Here is a 21,908-nt window from a genome sequence, read left to right on the forward strand (position 1 = left end):
GCCTGGTGAGTTTACAGTAGCTCTGACATTCCCCGTAACGTTATTGAGAGCTGTGCAGCTGCAGCGAGCCCTCCGGAAGCCCAGCACAGGCCCACATGGCCCGCTGGCGGCCCACAGAGTGGAGACAGAGCCCTGTTTGACTTGGCACACCGTCCCTTCGCCGGTGGAACTTCTGCTGTCTCTGCAGAAACGCCAGTGGCGGGTGCTTTGGCAGGGCGGCGGTGATTCCAGGGACAGGATGGGCTTTTTCCACCTCTCTTCCCTTTCAGGAAACACATTTAGCCTTTTTCTTCCCTCCCGTGTTTTAAAGAGGAGGGGGAGGGTTAAGGTGGAGGTCCAGTCAGACGGGTGGTGGGCCCGAGTGACAGGAGTCTGCCACCAGGGGTTGGTGGAATCTGTAGCGTTTATTTGACATGGAGTGTGGGGTGCTTAGAGCGAGCTATTTCAGAGTCCTCAAAGCTCTCTTCTGGGGGTTTCATTCATACTGTATAAAAAAAAAAACTTTATAGGTCATTTTAACAACGTGCTGTAAAACTTACACTATTTTTATTTTTCCATCCACACCTTTGGGATTTGTCTTCAGAGGGCAGTAATTAAGGAGTACTGAATCTAGGGTTAGGGAGGAACAGTGTTTAAATGCAATTAGAGCACCGCTCGAATCAATTTGAACTCAATTACAGTATTCTGAATGTGCCATTATTTGTTTAATCAAGGGAATTCTCGTTGAGATGCTAAATATGTATCCAAATATATTTAAAACACGGGAAGAAAAATAATCTCTGTGGAACCTAAATAATGCTGGTTTAATGAAGGATTGTTTGAAAGTGACCTTCAGTGCTTGCCTCCCCTCCCTCTCTCTTGCATACTCACACATATGCACATACACACACGCACACATACAAAGAGTTAACACAGCCTTGGCATTGCATTATAGTCTGCTGGTACATACTATTTTGCAATTCTGGAGGCAGGCTCAATAGGATGCTTCCGTTTTATTAGTCATCGATTTGCGTTGAGCAAGTTTCTACATGATTTCTATTTCTTCATTTCCAACTAACGACCCTCCTCTTGTCCTCTGTCCTCCTCGCTCCTTGCCTCCCTACCTGTTGTGATGACCTGCTTTAACCAGCAGACTCCAGTGGTGCCATTCTGTGGAGCCTGGAATTCAAGTAAGTGTTCTCTGACAGCAGTAGGTTGGCCAACAGATTGGCCTTTAGGCAGCCTGCATACTGGCCTTTAGGCAGCCTGCATACTGGCCTTTAGGCCTTTGCATACTGACAATCCTCTCATTAGGTTTGTCAAGATTTACAATTGTCATGCCAGGACTCAAAATTATATTGATACGCTCACAAACATATTCTTTTGATCAATTTATCTATGTCTTTACACAATATTGCATGGTCAATTGTCCTTAGTATTGAACAGCTTTAATGCTTCTCTCAGTTGCATCTGCTCTTTTGTATTTGCTCTACATGAAACTAAAATGTGGGCTGTAATACCTGTACATTATTGATAGGAGCAAGAGATCAGTCACACAGGCAGAAACCACAACACCAGCGTGGTGGATTCCGAGCCTAAAGCAGAACATTAGCAGGTCTTATGCAGCTTCATGTCTGCATCCTTCTACCATCTCCTCAGCCATTGACTCTCTGTGTGGTGTATAAACACATCCAAAACAAACAATGACCCTGAACAGACAGCACACTACAAAACAATGTGAAAGCCTGGAGTGTAGTGTAAACACAACATATCTGACCTTCACACAGAAAAGGCTTCACCTTAAATGCAGTCTATGTGTTATGGACAATTTGACCTTGGAAAGCCATGTTGGGGCATCCATTCAGCTTTTTAGTTATTCATTTAGTCAAGATATTGGTCATGTTTTATTCTAGGATCATATGATCCTTATAAATGAAACAGTATCTCAATACTGTCTTTAGCCTTGGAATAAAGAAATGATCTTGCAGTAAAGTGGTCCTCTTCCCATATGGATATATGTAGGGTGAGAGGGGAGCACTCTTAGTTGGAGTACTGTGAAGAACTATCTACAGGTTGACAATGTAAACGTCTGGGTGTGTTTGTGTTCAGGGGGATTCTGGGGGGCTATGAACTCCCCCTTTATACAGGCCAGCTGTGGAATGATCAAATAGTGTCTCTAATTAATGCTCTGGTGTTCATCCATGTAGAGTTCTCCCTGGAATGATAACAACCTGTGACAATTTGTGTCTGGGATCATGTGGCAAGCCAACATGTTGTTCACATCCATGTCATATTGAGGCTAATGAAGGCCAGACTGATCCTTGGATGTGAGCCTTAAACAAATGATCCCCTCTTTGAATATTAGGTCCTCACTACAGTGCTGTGTTACTATGTTTTCTGCCAGGACATTGCAGTATGTGTTCTCTGCAGATTGGAGGTGGCTGGTTCCACTATCAGAAACTAGATTATTATCAGCGTTTAATCGGTACTGTTTTGTTGTCAGGCGTGAGGAACCTGGTTCATGACTATCTTTTCCAGTTTTGTGTGCTTGCAAAACAGTTTGATAGTGAGTGGAAATGTTGAGTGTGTTGTCATTTGACAATGTAAATGAGCTATCTAAATGTTTTCCCCACCCTCTGAAGAGAGATAGTATTTACATAACCAGTTGGGTATTTGATATTTATGGAAATTAAAGGTTTGCCTCATTTTCCAATTTGTGTTTTTTGATTGCTTGTGGATCAGAGAAGCAAATGTCATTTTGGCGTTGTAAACATTCAACCCAACTACAATAGTTCCATAACAAAAAAAAACTCAGAAATAGTAGGTTTTAAGGACAAAATGTAATGAAAATGGAAATGCTAATCTTTTGCTTGTAAATAAATCCCACATTTGCAATTGCCAGACTTGAATATTGATTTGAGAAAAGACGACATGAAATGAAGCACTTAGGATTGTTTGAAACCCAGAGCCTTTGTAACCTTGTCACTTATAGATACTTCTTATTGCCTCTTAAGTGCTGGTCTTTCCTTTTATAAAATGGTGATGAGAAACAGTGTAATTTGGTTTTTGCTGATATGGCATGTGTACCTCACAGATGAACTGTGTGACGGAACTAGCAGTGGTCATCTTTGATGTACTTAGGCTGGCAATATAAGTCTGAAATGTCCTGTGTTCTAGCACGTTTTTTTCAAAGCACTCTCAAAGTGCTTAAAAAGCTCATAAATGGAACACAGTGACGAAATGACCCTTGATGGAGATTTGATTTACAGTGTAAAAGTTTTCTCTCAACAGGCGTTTTAGAAGAAGTAATAGATTTTCAATATTCATATGAAAATGTAGATGAGTTCATAGAAGAAGCTGACATGAATGTGCCATGCATGTTCACTAAACATTTTCCTCCTGAAGGCATTGCTGCATAACAGGAGGATTGATGGGCTCTCAGTCAGTGTGTGACGTAGCGGCGCTCCCCCTCTACTCCCCGACCCTCCTGACTCTGGCCTCGGCCCTGTTTGCGGCGTGGGCGGTGCTGTTTGTAAACACGGGGCAGGGACGAGCAGCGCTGCTCTGGTCGTGTCTGGCTCGCAGACATGCACGACACAATGTGACAAGCAACAGATGTGTCAAACAGCCTGGAATCAAAGGGCCCATCCAGCGTGGCGCGTGCCATCAGACATGGCTCCTGTGAAGAGAAGCGCTGCTGGCAGACGAGGCGAGGCGGTGGCAGTACGGCTCCCAGCGTCCTGTCGAAGGGAGGACAGGCCTGTTCTGAGGCCTCTCTGACACTCCCAGTCACTCTGACATCTGCTGCCCGCACTGGGGCTCTCATCACATGGACACGCTGGATTCAAAGAGCCTCATATCAAGCTTGTGAGTTTGGGTCTCAGTCAGACAACAGCCACAGGGAACGGCCTCCTCATTGGAAGATGTATGAGCACTACAAAATAGGATCCTTTGTTCACATCAAAAAATATGTGGTTTTCTGTATTGTTAGGGCTGTGCTTAGTGGGTCATAGGAATGGAGCATCCATGTTTGTGGAACAGAGTGTTAAAGTTGTATGTAAACTAAGGTCAGACAGGTTAAGGAAGAGAGAGGACTCCAGAGACTAAAGACACACTCAAACCATCCATGGTTTGTACTGTTGTACTGAAGCAACTTTACTGTATGCAAAACAATTGTTCTGTTTGACTACAACTGTAAATTTGCAACAAACGTTAGTGATACAGGGACCATGATAACCTTCACAGTTTAATCTGCTCACTGCCACTGCCTCAGAAGCAAATTGTGTGGGTCTGTGTTCCTGAGGGGGTGGAACAGGAATACTTTTTCTGACCTGAACAAGTGAATGGATGAAGTTAAAGAGACAAATGTCTGACTGATCCCCTGTCACTCTGCATCTGTTTAACTCTTCACTGCTATAATGCTTTACATCCATGTGTGGAACATTTCCCTTGACTCCACTGTCACCTGTGAGGATGTTATGTTCCCCGCTACTTTCCATTATCACATAGGGGGAAGTTTTTTTCTGATAATAATCACACCTAGCAACACGACTATGTAAAAAAGGCATTATCTGCCTTTCCAATTTGGTTAAGTTGTTGAATGTGGGTGATCCCCACATCCAGCTTAGTGTCTGTGACGGAGGACACACAGAGAAGAAGTTGTCAGATTACAGGGATAAGGTATTTGTTGAGAAAGTATTCATTACAAAAAGCTAATTTTAAATCAAATTTCCGTTGTCCAGAGAGGGCCCAGATGTCAAGTACTCCACCTGCCATCATTTTGTGTTCAACCCATGTTCACGTTTACTGTATGGAAATGTGAATGGAATATCTAGATGTAAAATACGCTCATTTACTATTCAAATGTTACAAAACAATCGGATACTACATGCCTGTCAGTATTTGCATAGAATACTGTTTGTGACAATGGAACAAAGATGACCTGGGGAAGAAAGCAATTGAAAGTCTCTGCCAGTTGGAGGCACATTTTATAGTTATATTATCAAGTACCTTTTATAAAGAAACACATTTCATCTAAAAAACAAATAATAGTATAATCATTACTGTAAACTATATTACCAAAAGGGATTACTTCCAGATGTATCCCATTTATCTGAGTATTGTTCAATGTCTACCTCATGAGGAAAGTTAGGTCAATTCTCAAGTGCATCAACAAAAAATATTGTTGGGTTCCAGAGAAATACTCTATTGTGTCATCAGTGTAGAAGTTTGTTTGAAGACTTACACCAAATATCCAAATATGCAGACAGGCCTCTCCCTTGCCTTTCCTCTGTCGAGGGAGGGAGGGAGGGAGGGAGGGAGGGAGGGAGGGAGGGAGGGAGGGAGGGAGGGAGGGAGGGAGGGAGGGAGGGAGGGAGGGAGGGAGGGAGGGAAGGAAGGAGGGAGATTTGACAGGGTTAAACATTGTAAACGATTGCAAGCTATGACATTTGTAGAAAGTATTAAAGCCAACTGTAATGAGGTGAAACCAGCTATTTTTAATTCTATAGGCTACGCTGTAACACTAATTAATAATTCATTTAAGGGTGTTGCTGCTGGACCCTTTTTACTTGTGTTTAAATTTAGCCATTGTCCTTGTCCGGCAGTGTGATTAATGGGTTATCAGGTATATACGGAACCATGAAATATCTCTTCATCTGTCATTAAACTGCACATGGAAATTAGTAATATTTTAAATCAATTTCTGTTGAGGCAGAATAAAAAGGCACTAAGATACTGACAGCCAAGTATTTACAGTGGGCAAGGGCGCCATATAGGGGGGAAAAGTTTGGACAATTGACTGACAGTGCCCCCCAAAAATAGAGAAACTAATAGAATGATCAATTTTATTTTTATTTTTCATGGGGCCTAAAATTCCTGGTGGTGCCCCTGACAGTGGGAATGACTGACCCAGTACTGGGTGTAAAATATGATTGTATTACTTCTAACATTAGCTTTCTTACTTACATATTAGAGTAAGTGATCGTGGGATCTGTTCAAATGTTGTATAATAAGCGGACAGTATGTGTTTTTAGACATGCCTAAGGTTGTATGCTGTATTACCAGAACCGGGAAAGAAAGACTAGAGAAAGATGAAGAGAAAGAGGCCTTCAGTTAGCAGTTGTCCAGTGACCCAGAGATTGGCTAGCCTGTCAAATGAAGATTACACTTTCATTTCTACATCTAATCCCAGTAAATCTCTCACAGAAGAACTTGGGGAAAACAGAGTTTCTTCCTAGAGCAGGGCTTTAGAGCTTGTGTCTTCTTTATCTCTGCATGTACATCTCAGTGGACACAACACCCTGTTGTTTTCAATTGCTCTGGTCAGTCCTGGGGAGCATGTCTGGATTACTGATCTCAAACAGACGCTAGAATTGCAACATTGAGCCTTTTAGAGTTTCCATAGTAATAACTTGTGGTGTGATAACATTCCAAGTGATTTAACACCACAGCACTTGGCTATTCATTCATAAAGTAAAGCTATAAGAAGTTCTAGCATATACCCATAGTAAATGTGCTTTAGTGTGACTGGGCCATTTAAATATCCACACATAATACTGCTGAATGTCTCTTGGTTTCCCTTTCAACATAGCTGATCATTCTTTTTATTGAATTATTAATTTATATGTGCTGAATTATTGAATTAAGTTAATTTCTGATCAGATTAATATTAACACTTGCTGAAATATTCATGATAAATGTGAAAAGCGATGAACTTACAGATCTATTAATGTAGTCCAGACCCAGGGGGAGGCGGTCACAAGTCAAATGTACAGGAACTGTCTGACCTCAAACTATTTAGCATTTTGGTAAGTTTTCTCTCTTTATTTCACCAATTGGTGATGAAGTACTCTTTGGAGGCTTAAGTCTTTGCTTTGTGTTTGTCCTTTGAGCTACCCCAAGAGATTGGACCAACCTTTGTATGTGCAGTACAGTATATCACCTTAGGAGTCACCTGTCTGCATCAGGGTTCAGAAAAGAGCTCAAGTGTGGTGAGGGAAGTGTCTCTCAGACCAGCTCAGGTCTGCTCTATGTCTGTTCCACGCTCACCTCTCTGAGACCCCATGGATGGGTTTTAACCTCTCTCCTAACCCCTCCTCTCCTCTCCCCTTTTTGAAAGTCAGTGGGCAAACTAAATAGATCCAGACTTGGTTGTGAATGTGAAAATCTAATATCACAAATGTAGGATTTTTATTTTTTTAAATAGTTAAAATAGTTTTTCTTGTGCAAGCAAAGATTTTCAACCAGTGGCTTGAAAAGGTTATGCATGATCTCTCATCGATTTTGATTAATATACTTTTAAGAATAGTCATATTCAGCAAAGATTTGATCAATTTTCATGCTGTACAACATTCGTTTTATTCTTAAAATGTCCCATTGTATTCCAGAAATGCGAAAATCACCCAAAAATAAACCATAATGTAACCATAATGATATGCACCTTTCAAATATGATTACATTAACAATGTTTTAAATGTTAATGCCAGTTGAGGGCATAATAGAGAAGACATGAAAGACTCACTATTTAAAATCTGATAACCAGGGAGAAGCAAATTATTTCAAATATTTGATATTTAAATTATTTTCAAATGAACAGAGACATGAGCAGAGCAAAGGCGAGTAGTTTCCCCTAGTGAGACTCCAGGCGCCTGTTTCCTTGGTGTGTCTCTGGCTCATTAATGTTCGAAGCAAGTGAGAGAACCAGCACATACTCTCTAACCCAAAGCTGTGTGAGAGAGACCCCGGGCCCGACGCATGCATGCACACAGAAGTCCCTCTGCCGTTTCAAGTCCACTGGCTCTTTCAGGAAGGGATGGCCACTGAGCTGTCCTGATTAAAATGACAATAGTCTAATTAACTCGACCTCTGTGTCAGTGCACAAAACGGCTGCTGGCCTGCAAGTTCCTGTTTGAAAACCCTTTGTCTTCACGCCGTCCCAAAAAAATAAATTTTTCAGCAAACGCCCCAACCCCTTCGTATGAGATTTGCTAATGGCAATTATTTTTTATAAGCTAATTAAATCTAGGCAAAGTTTCTCATTTTTTTCTTCATCTGTGGAATCCTTTAGGGAGTCGGCATTTAGGGGATAGCATTACAAGCACCTCCAAGCGATGTTAGTCATTTAGAATATTATATACGATTATAAAATGCTCTGTTTGTACTCAACCTGATTTTATTTCAAACATGGTTAATTACACCCTTGCATCTAAGCATCCAGACTGCAGTGGCCTCCTTCCTCTTGTGGCCGCGTCCTCTGCCTTAGTGGACAGAGAACATTTAGATAAAGACAGGCCAGAGATTGGAGTATTAAAACAAAGGAAACCATTTTATAGCAAACTTAAACATTTAAATATGGATAACATTTCCACTTTCATGCTTCACAACAGACACATTTGAAAGTAGGATTTAGCTCATGACCTCCGATATGTTGTCATTTTTTAATACTCTCATCTAAACGGAGACAGAGAGAACAAGAAACAACAAAAAAAACTTTAATGACTGAACTGGAGACTGCTTTTTGTTCTATTATCCTTCTGCTGGTGATTAAGGTCTATAGGGAGATAATTACGCTTTAGTCTTGAGTTAATGAAACGAAAACTTCTCTTTTCTTTTGAAAGGAAGGGCAGATCTTTTGTGCCACTATCTGCAGACATCTCCCACCCTTGACAGGGCACATTGAGGATTGGTTCTGTCTTAGGGCTGAAGCCCCTCCCCTCCTCGCCTGTCAGTCTGGAGCCGATAGCAGAGATCTCTCACTGAGGCCAGCATCTACGGGCTCGCTCTCTGCAGCGCCAGTGTCTAGTGGCAGCACGGCGCTCTGCTCTGTGTTCAAGGTACACTGGAACCCAGCACATGAAAACCTCCCCACAGGTCATGAGGGATGGGAGCTGAAAGCAAGCAAAAGGACTGGACAAATCTTGTAATTCAGCAACCGAGTGCAGTACTGAACCTTTAAGCACCACGTGCTTTTAATAGCCAGATAACTGACTTACATGTGGTACTGTATCTGTAGCCGCCTTGTGTTCTGTGTTTTTATTTATTTCGGACTTTTGACTGTTGCGCGTTGTGTTGAGAAAAGTGTGTTGCACCTAAAATGAATAATTAGTGTGATTATTATCTTTTGAACACACCGCTACATCTTGAAAATGAAGTAAATACACACTTACCTTGACAGAGTAGTTATAATAATAATAATAATTAGCAAGGGTAATGGGTAACAAAATTGGCAAGGGTAATGGCATTCTTTAATGTAATACTTTTCAAAGCCTCTAGTTAGTAGAAGCAGTATGTCATAAAATAAGAAATGTTGAGCGAAGAGGAGGGGGTAGTGTTACTAAGGTGTTAATTGAGCGAATATTGTGCCATTTTAAAGTGCCTAAAGTGCATGACTCCAGATGCCCTCTGAGACATCGCTTGATATGAATGAACGTGCAGACTGGCCATTGTTTGATATTTCTGCACCGTGTAGCACGAGTGGTGGCTGGAGAGCATATATACTAACTGTCCTTGTGGAAGTTCACATCTGGTCTGTGGAGCTTGTGCGACTGTGGGCCCGTCCCTCCTCCCCCGACACTACTCTCACATTTCATCATCTGTTCTCCAGCACTGGGGCGCTCCGGCACAAGTTGGCCGCTCTGGATCCATCTGTTGTTATTATTTTCCACTGATAATTGGCTTGAACAATGGAATGCCTGTCCCCCTGCCTTTGAAACCCTACACCCTGTTTATTTTCCAGAGGTCTCATTTCTGCTCTTGCTGCCTCCCTCTCTCTCTCTCTCTCTCTCTCTCTCTCTCTCTCTCTCTCTCTCTCTCTCTCTCTCTCTCTCTCTCTCTCTCTCTCTCTCTCCCTCTCGCTCTCGATCTGTCTCTCTCTCTCTCTCTCTCTCTCTCTCTCTCTCTCTCTCTCTCTCTCTCTCTCTCTCTCTCTATCTTTCTCTCTGTCTCTGTCTCTCTCTGTCTCTCTCTGTCTCATCTCTGTGTGTCTCTCTCTCTCTCTCTCTCTCTCTCTCTCTCTCTGTCTCTCTCTCTCTCTCTCTCTTGCTCTGTCTTTCTCTCTCTCTCGCTGTCTGTCTGTCTCACCCTTTATCTCCCTCTCTGTCTGTCCTCCTCTTTCTGCCCTCCTCTCTCTCTCCCCCACCTCCCCTCCTCTCCTCTTCCCTACCCCTCCTCCTTGTCTCTCCCCCATACACGCACACCAGCCTGGTGTCTGGCCCCCTCTCTTCAATCCATTTCTCCCCCTGCTCTGTTTGAGAGGTGCTTGCATGAAAATGACATCTTTGACTGGACACATCAGTATGTGTCACTCAGCATCTAAAACTGGGCTCCAGAATTTCTTCAGGGCTCAGCTCCTGTTCTCTTTGGTTCACTTGAAGTTTTAGTCATGACGCCTGGCAGATCCAGGCAGCCTCTCCACTCCAGGAGTCTCGCACCGGCGTGAGTTTCTGCATTCATATCCCGAAGAGGGGGATAGAGAGACAAAGACGGAGAGAGGGAATGAAAGAAAGAAAGAGACAGAAAGAAAGAACGTGGAACTAAAATAGATTGGAAGAAGTGGACAGGGTTATTGTAGCTGTCAGTTTAGTCCTGGTAAAGGTAGCTTAGACTTTTTTCCTCTCCACACGCTAAAAGGTATCACAGTCAAATATTATCTACAGCCATTAGAAAATGCAGCAATGTTTATTTTTCTGAATTGTTATAAGTCAACCTTTCCACCCAAAAAAGCATTTGCCTTCAGTAGAGTTTGGTGGGGTGTTTTTCAAGAGAAACCAAGTTCAATGGTTGAGCATTATTGTTTTCATTTTTTTTATCTAAATTGATGGAAAACAATAAAAACTTACTTTATTCATAATCATTTTTTGTATTCTTTAACTTTGCAACAAACTTTGAGCACTCTTTTCCATTGAGGATAAAGCCAGTGTTTGTATTGGCTCTGGGTGATGTGACCACTGTGTTGTTCATTTGTTCTGCTTGTGCTGCTTGTTCTTGTCTAATTAAAGGCGCTCAGGACAGGTAGGGCTCTCAGCAGGCGGCTGGTCTGGACCAGTCCTTCATTTGCTGAGTGTTTGTGTTTATGCAAAGGGGCCTCTTCCTGCATATTTAATCTAGAGCAAGGCACTGGCTTTTGTTGTGTTTAGACCACATACCTCCAGTCCCAGGAAACACTGCAGTCAGAACTCCTGCTCTCTCACACACACACAACCAGCTAGCAGCACTACTTCTCCTGGTACTCCTATCACTGACAGCTTATTTCTTCTTTGAGAAGTGGATTATAAATACTATCGTTAATCCTGAAGTGGAATCTGCATGAATGTTTCATTAATGCAATGAAAGCTTGTCTCTGTTCATGGGTAAGTCAGTAAAGATTTTAATTGTGTTTTTCCCCTCCTCCTCTCCTTGCCTTTTATGGGACGGTGCTGGATATGTGTGTGTGCTGTAGGTGTGTTAGTAAGTGCTGAACGGTGCCGTTCAGGGTTCAGTAGGCAGACGTGTCCCACTGAAGAGCAGAAGTTACTATTGGAGATAAATGGTTTTAAACCGCTTCAATCTTACTGTTCACATAGTAGAGAGTATTGCGTGAACTTCCTCTATTTTGTTTGTAGGTGTGTGTTCTGTGTGTGCATGTATGTATGTGTGTATCTGTATGTTAGTCTGTGCTGCTGTTCCGTGTTTCCGTCCAGTAGGTTGAGGGTGATGGTAAGTGTTGAATGTGCTGTGAGGGGTGAGGGTTTCAGTTGCTCCCCCACTCATTTCACTCGCTCTTCCTCCGTCTTTGTCCGGGGAAATGGAATCTGTGGGTTATTGATATTAATAGCACACAGGATCTGTGGCGGAGTGGCGAGGAGGAGCAGGGCACAGCAGGGACTTGGTAGAGTGGAAATGTGATATTGAAGAAGAGAATTGACAGCCCTCATGGTTGACGGGGTGGAAAGGAATTGGTCATAAGAGTAGCATTGCATAATGTGGCTGTAGGTTGGCCCTTTGTGCCGTAAGACGTGTTGTGTGTGTGTGTGTATGTGAGTGTGTCTGTCTGTGTGTAGAATGTCCCGTTGTAGTTTCTTTGAGTGAGACAGTGTGCAACTCTCGGGTCAAACAGTTCTCTTCTCTGTTGTCCCAGCTGTGACTTCTCAATAGACTTAAACAAAATGACATTCGTTTTTCAGTTAGCATTTTCACTTTATTTTGTGCATCAGTAGATAAGAATTTTCATTGTGGATTTCTACACGCATCCAAAAGAAAGGTATGCTGTGATAAAAGAGCTGTTAACATTTAAATAGTGTAAAGAAATGTGCTGCCTTGTTTGTTTTGGGTTCAGAGTGAAATTCCACTTCCTTGGTATTAAGGCGGCAAAGCTCTCAGTGTGTACTCTGTGTACTTTGTTCTCAGCTCAGCAAAACGTGAGGGCAGGTCCAACGAATCTCGGGGATCAGACAGGCTGACATTCAGCAGACTGCACTGTTGCCTATTCAGCTTAGAAAAGAAAAAAAAACGTCTCCAAAGGGTTGGAGAAAAGTTGGGTTTAATTGGTGGGTTTTCAGCCTGTTTGCGTGTCAGAAAGTGCTGTTGTTTACAGTCTATGTGGGTGTGCAATATAATGCCAGAATCCTGCCAATCGTGTTGAAAGAGAAAATACACTTGATTTTTGAAGGCCGTTTTTACGAGACCTAGTTATGTTTTCATTGAATCAGTCTGTTTTAATAAAGCATGAGAAGAGGAAAAAGAAGGAGAGTGCAGTCGCCCCTCAGTGTATCACGTGTAAACAGCTGCATTTGTTTCAGAATGACTCATGCCTTAGTTTTTCCTGTATTTTAGAACACAGACAGTGACTTGGAAAATCTCAAGCACACACCCTAAAGCAAACACCAATGGCCTGTGTGTAGATATCACTAACTGCTCTGTCTATCCTGTTGAACGCCCATTTTATTCTTTGACTAAACTCTCCACTATCCATTTACAGAAAGGGACTAACGCAGAGACAATGCTGCATCTAATGCTGTCTAGTTTATGCAATGATAAATAGACACGTCTATGTGACTGTCTAGCGTCACTAAGTGATCGAAACAGACTGGGTGGGATTTAAAGACAGTGAGACAACTCTGGCATGTCCTATTGACAGTCATTGAGTTGAGCATTAATTAATATGGTAATGACGTGTGAAAGTTCATTAACGACCCACCACAAAAGTAGCCACAGATACAGTATTAAGTATGCTCAGAGTAATTAATGGAATAACTTTACTTTGTGGTAAATATTCATGGGCTCTTCTTTTTGTCAGTTGTGCGTGAGGAGGGTAGAGAGCCTGTCCATTAGAGGAGCTGAAGAGCTACACAGAGTGGATGTGGCCTTTTGTTGGGATTGGGTGCGTTTCTCTGGAGGGGTATTAATTCATATTTTGAACATGCTATCTAGCAACAAAGCCGGAGGCGCTGATAACATACCTCGGACATGAGAGCATATTGTAAAGCAGTGACCTTGTCACGAATAGGAGGTCCACTTCATAGTTTTACACAGAGCATGAAATTAGTCTTTGTTCAAGCGCAAATACAGTCATTTCACTCAAATAGTCCAAAGCTAAAGTGAAAACCAAAAATAATCGTTTCCACAGTGTTGCTTGGTGTCATCATGATTCTCAGCTCATGATTCTCATCGACAGCTCTGGTGTGTTTAAATAATAATGTATAATTCTTGTAGCTCACACTTTTTATCCAAAGTTACAGGATGTTTTACCATTAAAAAACATGAAGCATCACACCAACTCCATTGTCATAAACCCTAGATACACAGTTGATACTGCTGGCTTGCAACTGCTTGCAGATGTCAACGTATGCTATACGGGCTCTCTCCCAATCTTCCTCACACAACACTTTCAACACTTTTTGCACAGCACAGGAAGATACACCTCCATTCCCTTTGTCTTTCGAAATTGTTGCATTCTGATTCATGTTCTTAGCCTGGCCCTCTGACTGTGCATGCACATAAACCACCTAGGTGGGTAATTATCTCACCCAGGACTTACTCTGTTCCCCCAAATCTCAATGTGGGAGTGTGTGATGGGCTCTACTCCCCCAACTGAGCAAAGCAGCTTGTGCTTGTTTATCCACACCCTGCGTTCTCTGCTCCCCCACTGCTCTAAATGCCAGTAATACAACCACGTGCAGTTGGAAATTGAGACAATTATCTATTTAGGTATTACAAGATGCACATTATATCACGGAGAGAATAAGCCCACAGCTGCTATTATAGTTCTGTTGTTGTCTCCCCCCCCCAACACCTTTTTTCCATTGTTAAAGTGATGGAACATTTATCTAAATGGATGTTATGCATTGGATAAACTCATTTAGTTCCCAAGGCCTTTTCAGGTGATAGGGATTAATGATGTTTAGTAGTTTAAAACAGAAAATATCTGTCATTTGTCGCCACTCCATTGATGTACGATGGTATTGATGATATGTTAATTGAAGTGTAATGAATCAGAATAATAGAGGTGTGTGGGAACAGTCAATTTTGGGTAATAATTCGACCCGCAAAAGGGTTCAGAGTAAGTTTAATGTTGACTTTTCAACAAGGGCATTTAACAGATAATTAATGATGAAATTGGGCAACATGTGCTCATGTGTTTTATCTACCCATAGGCTGCTTTAGATAAACACTTCAGACCTGCGTAAAAGCCCGGCCTCAGTTTTGACTGGCAAATGTAAACGGCACAAAAGAACAGTGTGGGAGAGGAGGTCTTTTTTCATATTTGGATATGCTTTAATGCTTTTATTCAAATGCTCAGGAGATATTGCCCCATAGTCACTTTTCAGTTTACCATAAATATACGATTTTTTTTCTTCCTATTTTTCATTCTTTTTCTGTTGTGGGGTTGAGTGCTTGGATTGCGGTGCTGGCTGCATTCTGAGCAGGGTGTGCTCCCAGGGGAGGCCTGTTGAGGATGGGACAGGTGTGCTCACCACTAGGCAGAGCCCTCTCTAACTGGACTCTCAGAATGAAATATAACAATGCGTTTTTGTTTAGCAAATGCAATATCCATGCTCATTAAACAGTTCCATTGTTCTGTTTTATTGACTGCAGAATGGCTGCTCTTATCATATAGAGTGACATGTAAAGATGTGGTTTACAGTGAGCGTACTGTTGGGCAGTGAAGTGTGTATTATCCCTGTGTCTGGGAACAGTTACAGGTGAAGTTACCCACAGAGTGTTTGCTGCTTCCTTGTGGAATAGGCTGACGCCGTGATCATTTGCCAGAAATTGTGGATCCTACCAATATTAGTTTTTCGCAATGCAGTTGAAAAGCTTCTTTTTAATAGGCTAAGGGCAGTAGTGGCATTCTCTAACTCCCCTGTCTCTGTTTACAGGGCTAGGAGGCTGAAGTCACAACGCTGGAACTGAAGATTGCTTTAAAGAAGCAAGTCCTTGTAGAAGGTAAACATGCGATTATTCATTTGTGTACTTTCTCAACGTGAAGTTGAATATTGTATTGAATCAGCTTAATGGTTAACTGAATCTTGTCTAGTTTCCCTGTTGGTTTCCTCCTAGGTAAAATAGATGGGTGCAGTCTGATAAATGAATAATCCAAAACATAAAGTGGCACGTAATGGCAATGCTGTAATGCGCCTCTTACTGCTGTATGTTGCAGATGGACATTACTATATAGTACCACTGTGACCTAAGACAGTGACCTTTCAGTGGACCTCTGCCTCTAGTGAGATCAGATGTGACAAGGGCCACATAGCAGTGTGCACGTTTCAGACATGTTTGCTCTAGAAATACGTACATGGACATACAGTTCATGTTGATGGCTCCCTTGTGAGCCATACTACTCAAGTTTCTTGGGAACGCAATTTCTGTTCTCTCTGACTCCAGAAGGATTAGGAGACATTGCATAGAATCAGTTAGTAGTGTTGTCCCTGATTATTTGGACAGACACACGTGTTTACTCTCGGAGAGCACACCAATCTGTTCCCTCTTCACGGATTGGGGCTCTCTGGCACTCTTGATGGGTCATTGTGGGTTCTCCTCACACCCCTCTCTGTATCTCCGAGTGTTGGGGCCCAGGAAGAGAGCATCCCGGCTGTGGAGATCCAGTGGGGCGGAGCGAGGGTGTTAACACGTCAGGAGCTGTGGGCTTCAGAGAAGCAGCGCGTCTGTGTTCTGTCTCTCACAGCCCAGCAGAGCAGACAGCGAGGGGCTTCACCATCACAGCCCCGAGCTCATAGCTGAAGGCATTGGTTACCAGAGAGACCGTAAACCACCGTCAGCCCTTTTAAATATCTTGTTGTGACTTGAAGAGAAGTATTCATCTCTCAGTAAAGGCCCACACAGTCTTTAGCGTCGCCTTGAGTTGTCTACACAGTGAGTCTCCATTCTCTTGTGGTTGTGTTTGGAAACCTGATCTAAGGGGCATCGTTTTGTGTGTGCTCTGTAAAGGAGAGTTATTGGGAAAGGCAATAGGGTCAGTTACAGCTGGAGCTGTTCCTTTGCATCCGGTCAGAAGGCCACTGAGCGGGATCATTTATTTGTGTGATATGAATAAAAAGGGGGTACATGGTGTCAGAGAAGCTGGTTTGTTTAATGTCTGGACTCAGCATCTCTGCTTGGTCATCCTCCTTACTGCTCGTTGTTTTTAATTCATAAAATCATCTCAACGTTTGGAAAGCAGAGATGTGGAGAAAGAGGGCAGACAACACCGTAGTATTTATCCTGAGTGCATTCTCTGCATAGTCTCAGAAAGCAAAGTTTCTCCTGGCCCTCAGCCGCCTATTCCAGATGTAAGATCAGCCTGAAATCTTTCAGATGATTGTGTAATTAACGTTAATGTGCCAAAATCATCCTAATTATTAACACAACTTTCCAATGTGATTTTGATTGCATCTCTAATGCTGAAATCCCTGTGGCAGCTTATAGGATTAACATGCTTCAGTCTTTAAAGCCATTTTGAAGTGCAATAGACTTTAATACGGTAGGGCTGCTCTTGCTATTCACAAATGAAACACGTTACTTTACGCGTGTTTCTGTGTGTGTATGTGCCTGTGTACATGCATTTGAATAAGCATATGTGTGCATACACATGCTCTTCTTTTCATTATTTGTTTGGGGATTAAGAATTAAAGCCGTCAGACAAAGGGGCTGATTATGCTGAAGATGGCTCTTGGCCAGATTGTTCAGTAAGAAGGATGGCAAACTCATGCTTGATAGTGATATGTGCAGAACATGCTCCTTGCACATGTTCTAGTTAATGTCCCTCACTTTGGTAATATTATATAAAACTAAACTGATAAACGTGTGTTCCATGATTCTTTTAGAAGCCCACATTGGTCTTGTTTCTGTGGGTGGCTTTTGCATTCTCTTGTCTCCTTGAACTTGAATTGAATTCAAATTTGAATTTCATGAACCCTTATAACAGAGGGAAGTACATATCAACAAACAGTTTCTTGCTTATTCTTCATCATAGTGTTTATTAGAATGCCTCTGAAGATCAGAGACTAGATTACTTGAGTTAAGCAGTTAGAGTTACTTTGTTAATCTGCTTTTATGGGAGTATTAAGAATAAACAAGTGAATTCATGAGTTGGACCTAAGAAAGGTCGCACATAGATTTATGTTAGTAAGAAAAAAGGCTAGAATAATAGTTCCCCTGACTGCGTTTATTGCTTACTTTAAAAAGTAATTTCTTTATATCAGCATCAAGCTGAAAATTGCCATGTATTAGTATTAGGGCTGGTAAGCTTCTAATTCTGTGGCATTTACAGCTGGCTGTGTTTCCATGCATTTATAACATTTTGATTCTTAAGAGTTCCTTTAATCGCTTTTGCCGAGCACGGAACATAATAAACAACTTGCTGTTACTAAAGTGCCACATGGGGGAGATTGCTAACAAGAAAGTTAAACGTTTCTGCCACTAGCAGTTTTGTCACTGTGTTTGTCATGCTCTGTAAGTACCCTAATCTACTTTCTGAGCCGGGGTAGTGCTGTAGTTAAAAACTGTGACAGACAAAATAGCTGCTAGGCCTTTTTTGCTATTGGAAAATGAAATGTTATCATCCGTACAAAGACATTACAGTGGAGACCAACATAAAAGGCGACAGTGGGTTTCTTTTTTTTCCTGTTTATCAAGATCACAGGAAGTGACAGAGCCTTCTAAACACTCTCACCTGCCCCCTGTCTTCTGTCTCTATCAGATGCACTGCTTCCACCACACATCAGCTGGTATCTGAACAGGCTCTGGGAGATAGCTTGGCTCTTTATTGTCTGGTTAAACAGGGTTGCACAGGTAAATGTATGGCTTATTCTGAATACAGTATGTCAGTGAACACAGCAACATTCTTTTCTCTTGCATCTCCTGCACTTTCATGTGAATTATCTTCTCTTGTAAAGTAGAAAGAATTGTACAGATAATGTTATCACAGATGTGTTATCTTGAAGCTACTTAAAATACCTTTTTGGGTGGAAAATGTGTTTGGCAAGTTTCAATCTATTTTTCTATCAGCATCACACAGACATCTCTCTTCTTTGGTTTGGAACATATTGATGGATGTATAAACTCAGTTCTGTCTGAGAGACTGAAGGCCTTTGATAATGTCAGCCTGCTACCAGGTGCTGCCGGCTAACGTGACAGCGTCTTTGTGTGAGATTGACTGAGGCGACAGCAGTAAGCAAATTCTACCCGCAGATGAGTTGTCTTACAGAGAGATGAAAAGAAAATCACAAAAGTGAGAGAATGTGTCAAATCCCGCCAGGCTTTTTTCTGCAAGGTTTTGACTCTGACCTGTTATCACTGCTCGAAAGATGAAATCGAAATAATCTGTTTGAATGATTTTAAGTCTTAAAATCTCTGCGACAAACTACCTGTATATTATGTTAATGTTGAGACCAGTAAAGGCCATATGGAACTATTTATGATTAGGATCTTTGTTTGGTGTGTTAAACAAACCTGCTTGCTCCATCCCAAAAAAATGTATCAATGTCTTCTTATTTTACACCATAAGGGACATCTGCTGATAATAATAACAACAATCCTGCTCATTCAAAATGTGCACCAAACTGAGTTGTACATTTTTGACATTGCTGCATTAACCTCCCGGTCACCATCACTTCAAGGCAGTACTTTTCTTCTCCATTTATTTGAGAAAACAAATCCGTTTTAGGGATGACGCACCTGGTGTGACTACTTAATGGAATGGCTTCAACCCTGCGTAAATAAACAGCTTGCATTTTCAGTGTGAGATTAAGAGAGGGGCTGAGAAGACTGCTAGAGAAAGGCTGAGGAGAACTTTACAAATACATTTGACGTATGGAAAGTACAGAGTACGTTTTAGACACATAGCAACTTCCTTTTTGAATTTTTGTAAGCAAAGAAACCTTTAAAAATTGTTTATGTTCCCATTGAGTTTGTTTGGGAATTGAGTTGGATTGGCAGATGCTTACAGTAACATCAATAGTTCAAGGAAGCATGTTTGAGTGTAAATTAAATGGTGGAAATGTGTTTAAGGACTTTTTAAATGGATAGAGTCATCACCACAGCCAAATAAATAGGGGCAAGGAGACAAGAACAAGTGACCACTGAAACAGAAAGTAAAATAGTGTTACATCATTCTACATGCCATTTAGATTAGTGAGAAACAGAGCCTTCCGACCCAGACATATCAAATAAGATCCCTTTTCATTTTATTCAACTGCAAGTTTGCCAAATGCCTTAATTAACATCATAGATAAATTGCCAATTAGATTTTTCTCTTGTTCCTCTTGTTGAATCGTCAAATAAATCAGTTAAAATAATGGTTAATAGTTCGAAGTTATTAGTTAAATGTTTAATTAAAATAAGGCCCTCAAAGATAGATATGAAGCGGAACATTTCCTAAGAAAGTGGAGAGCTTTTTCATCCAGAATGTGGGTTTATTTAATGTAACTGAATAAGAAAGGCAGAGACATTTTTAAACATGTATTTATTTACAGTGTTTTTGCACCGGTTTCAGCCTTGGCTCCTACGTTGTTTTCATAAACAAAGTCTCCCCGGCTAAGGAGAAAAAGTACAGGGCTGTTCAGAGAGCTGAAAACAGGAATGACAAACACCATTAGCAAAAAAATTTCCATCTCATTGCAACTATGTTATTGTTTACTTTACCATACACGTCCTAATATGGTTACCTCCCTGTTAAAGAAGCCAAGCACAGAGCTAAGGGGCCCTCGCAGGGAGACGCTTTTAACTGCCACTTAGACAATAAGAAACAAATGTCACAGCTCGGCAAAACGGCCTAGCTTTCACAGCTTTACAATACTCCATCTTCCATGGTGCCTGGCTCAGGCTTGTGTGTGATATTTATCCTCTCTCCTCTGTTACCCATCATGCCCTTGCAATTCACCCCCACCTTTTCATTCTCTCTCTCTCTCTCTCTCTCTCTCTCTCTCTCTCTCTCTCTTTCGCTCTCTCTCTCTTTCGCTCGCTCTCTCTCTCTCTCTCTCTCTCTCTCTCTCTCTCTCTCTCTCTCACTGCCTCTTTCTTCAGCTTGTTCTTTTTGCTGTATATCTCCTTTCTTTTCCTGTGTTGCTTTATTTGTTTCTTTATCTCTCTATCCATTTCTGTCCATGTCGCTGTGTTAACAGAGCAAAGGTTGACTGATGTGTCTCCGTTTGCTGTGTTTAGTTATTTATTAGGGTGGATAAGAGAGCTGTGTTTAGAGTGACTGTTGTCTGGGCAGCACAGCACAGGCCAGTTCAGCTGCAGGTCATGCCCTGCCCCGCTCTGCTCTGCTCCACCAGAGAGCGTTTGAACTGGAGACGTCTCACTGACACTGAAGGGCCTCTTCCTGTGCTAGGATGAGATCACCTCAGTACATGCGTTGTGAGAGCTGAGGTATACAAACAGCTGCACTCCTGGGGTGGGGATGGAGGAGTATCCACACCACTATTCTAATGTTTTTGACCAATTTAAGTAATTATAAAATGAAATATTTTAGTATACATGGGATTTTCTGGCGCGTGTCGTGTTGGTATTTACTTATGAACTGAGTTTAATTAGACAATTGTGGGACATGGTGCTTACTGATGCATGGTTTTCTTTTCCCTGGTTGGTTAACGGTGTTGGTAGCCTCACCTCAATCCTAAAATCCTCACGTTTATGATATTTGCCCAGTATTATCTGTGCCTGTGGATGAATGGGAAGATGGGACATGAGGAATGTTGAAGGTCAGCCTCCATGATTTACACAGGATAGAGCAAAGGAATCCTTGGGAAAATACTTGGGCCAGGATCAAACAGATGTCATGTGATATGTTCTTAACATTGACCTTTAAATGCATCCATTTCACTCTGACGGTTTGTAAGTAGGACTGAAGTTATAATGCGTTTAAGATAAAGGATCAGTTGAGAAAAATAGAAACTGTATATTTACGTTGTTGGTTAGTTTCCAAGTGATATTAATAGTTGAAGTTGGTATAGATGTCTACCACAGGTACAGTATTATACAATTTGTAAAAACAATTCTCAACATTATTTTAAACAAAGGTTTCTGAGCGATTTGAATCAATGTTATTTCAATATGTAAACTACAACCACCTGGTGCTGGTTGGTATGCTATTGCTATTACTGAGATGGTAATGTGGTCTCACTCTGTGTTGGAAGGTTAGCTTTGTGTAATTATTTATGGGCCTATCCTTTTGAGCTGTAGACATTGTAGGTACAAGGGAGAGTATCTTGGAGAACCTAGATACATTATGCTAGCACCCAGGGAGAATTTGGTTGTCCTACCAACTGTAGTTCCCGTGTAATCAGGCCTTACTTTTTCACTCTATTTACTGCATAGAATTTGAATTGTTTGAATAGGCTACATAGTCTGTAGGATTGTTTTAGTTTGACATCACATACTTGAACTAATTGAATTCTTTTATCACAGTCCTATTACATGACTGTTCAACCAATTCAGGTATACATTTT

At 41.6% G+C, this 21,908-nt stretch overlaps 1 protein-coding gene across 8 annotated transcripts in view; it reads left to right on the top strand.

Annotated features, from left to right (window-relative positions):
* The window catches only part of foxp1b (forkhead box P1b), a 129,551-nt gene that overhangs the window by 24,435 nt on the left and 83,208 nt on the right, over positions 1-21,908 (top strand). For 4 of the 8 annotated variants that reach the window (XM_047025653.1, XM_047025649.1, XM_047025647.1 and 1 more), the window contains one exon: positions 15,336-15,402. The exons of 1 other annotated variant lie outside the window; for it this stretch is intronic. The gene's annotated coding sequence lies outside the window, so the exon portion shown is untranslated. Of the gene's footprint in view, positions 1-1,132; positions 1,170-11,042; positions 11,328-15,335; positions 15,403-18,227; positions 18,250-21,908 lie in introns of those variants that run through there. 3 more of the 8 variants (XM_047025648.1, XM_047025650.1, XM_047025652.1) reach the window with 3 other exon arrangements.

Source organism: Hypomesus transpacificus, chromosome 9, assembly GCF_021917145.1.
Source record: "Hypomesus transpacificus isolate Combined female chromosome 9, fHypTra1, whole genome shotgun sequence".
In the NCBI taxonomy this organism is placed as follows: Eukaryota; Metazoa; Chordata; class Actinopteri; order Osmeriformes; family Osmeridae; genus Hypomesus; species Hypomesus transpacificus.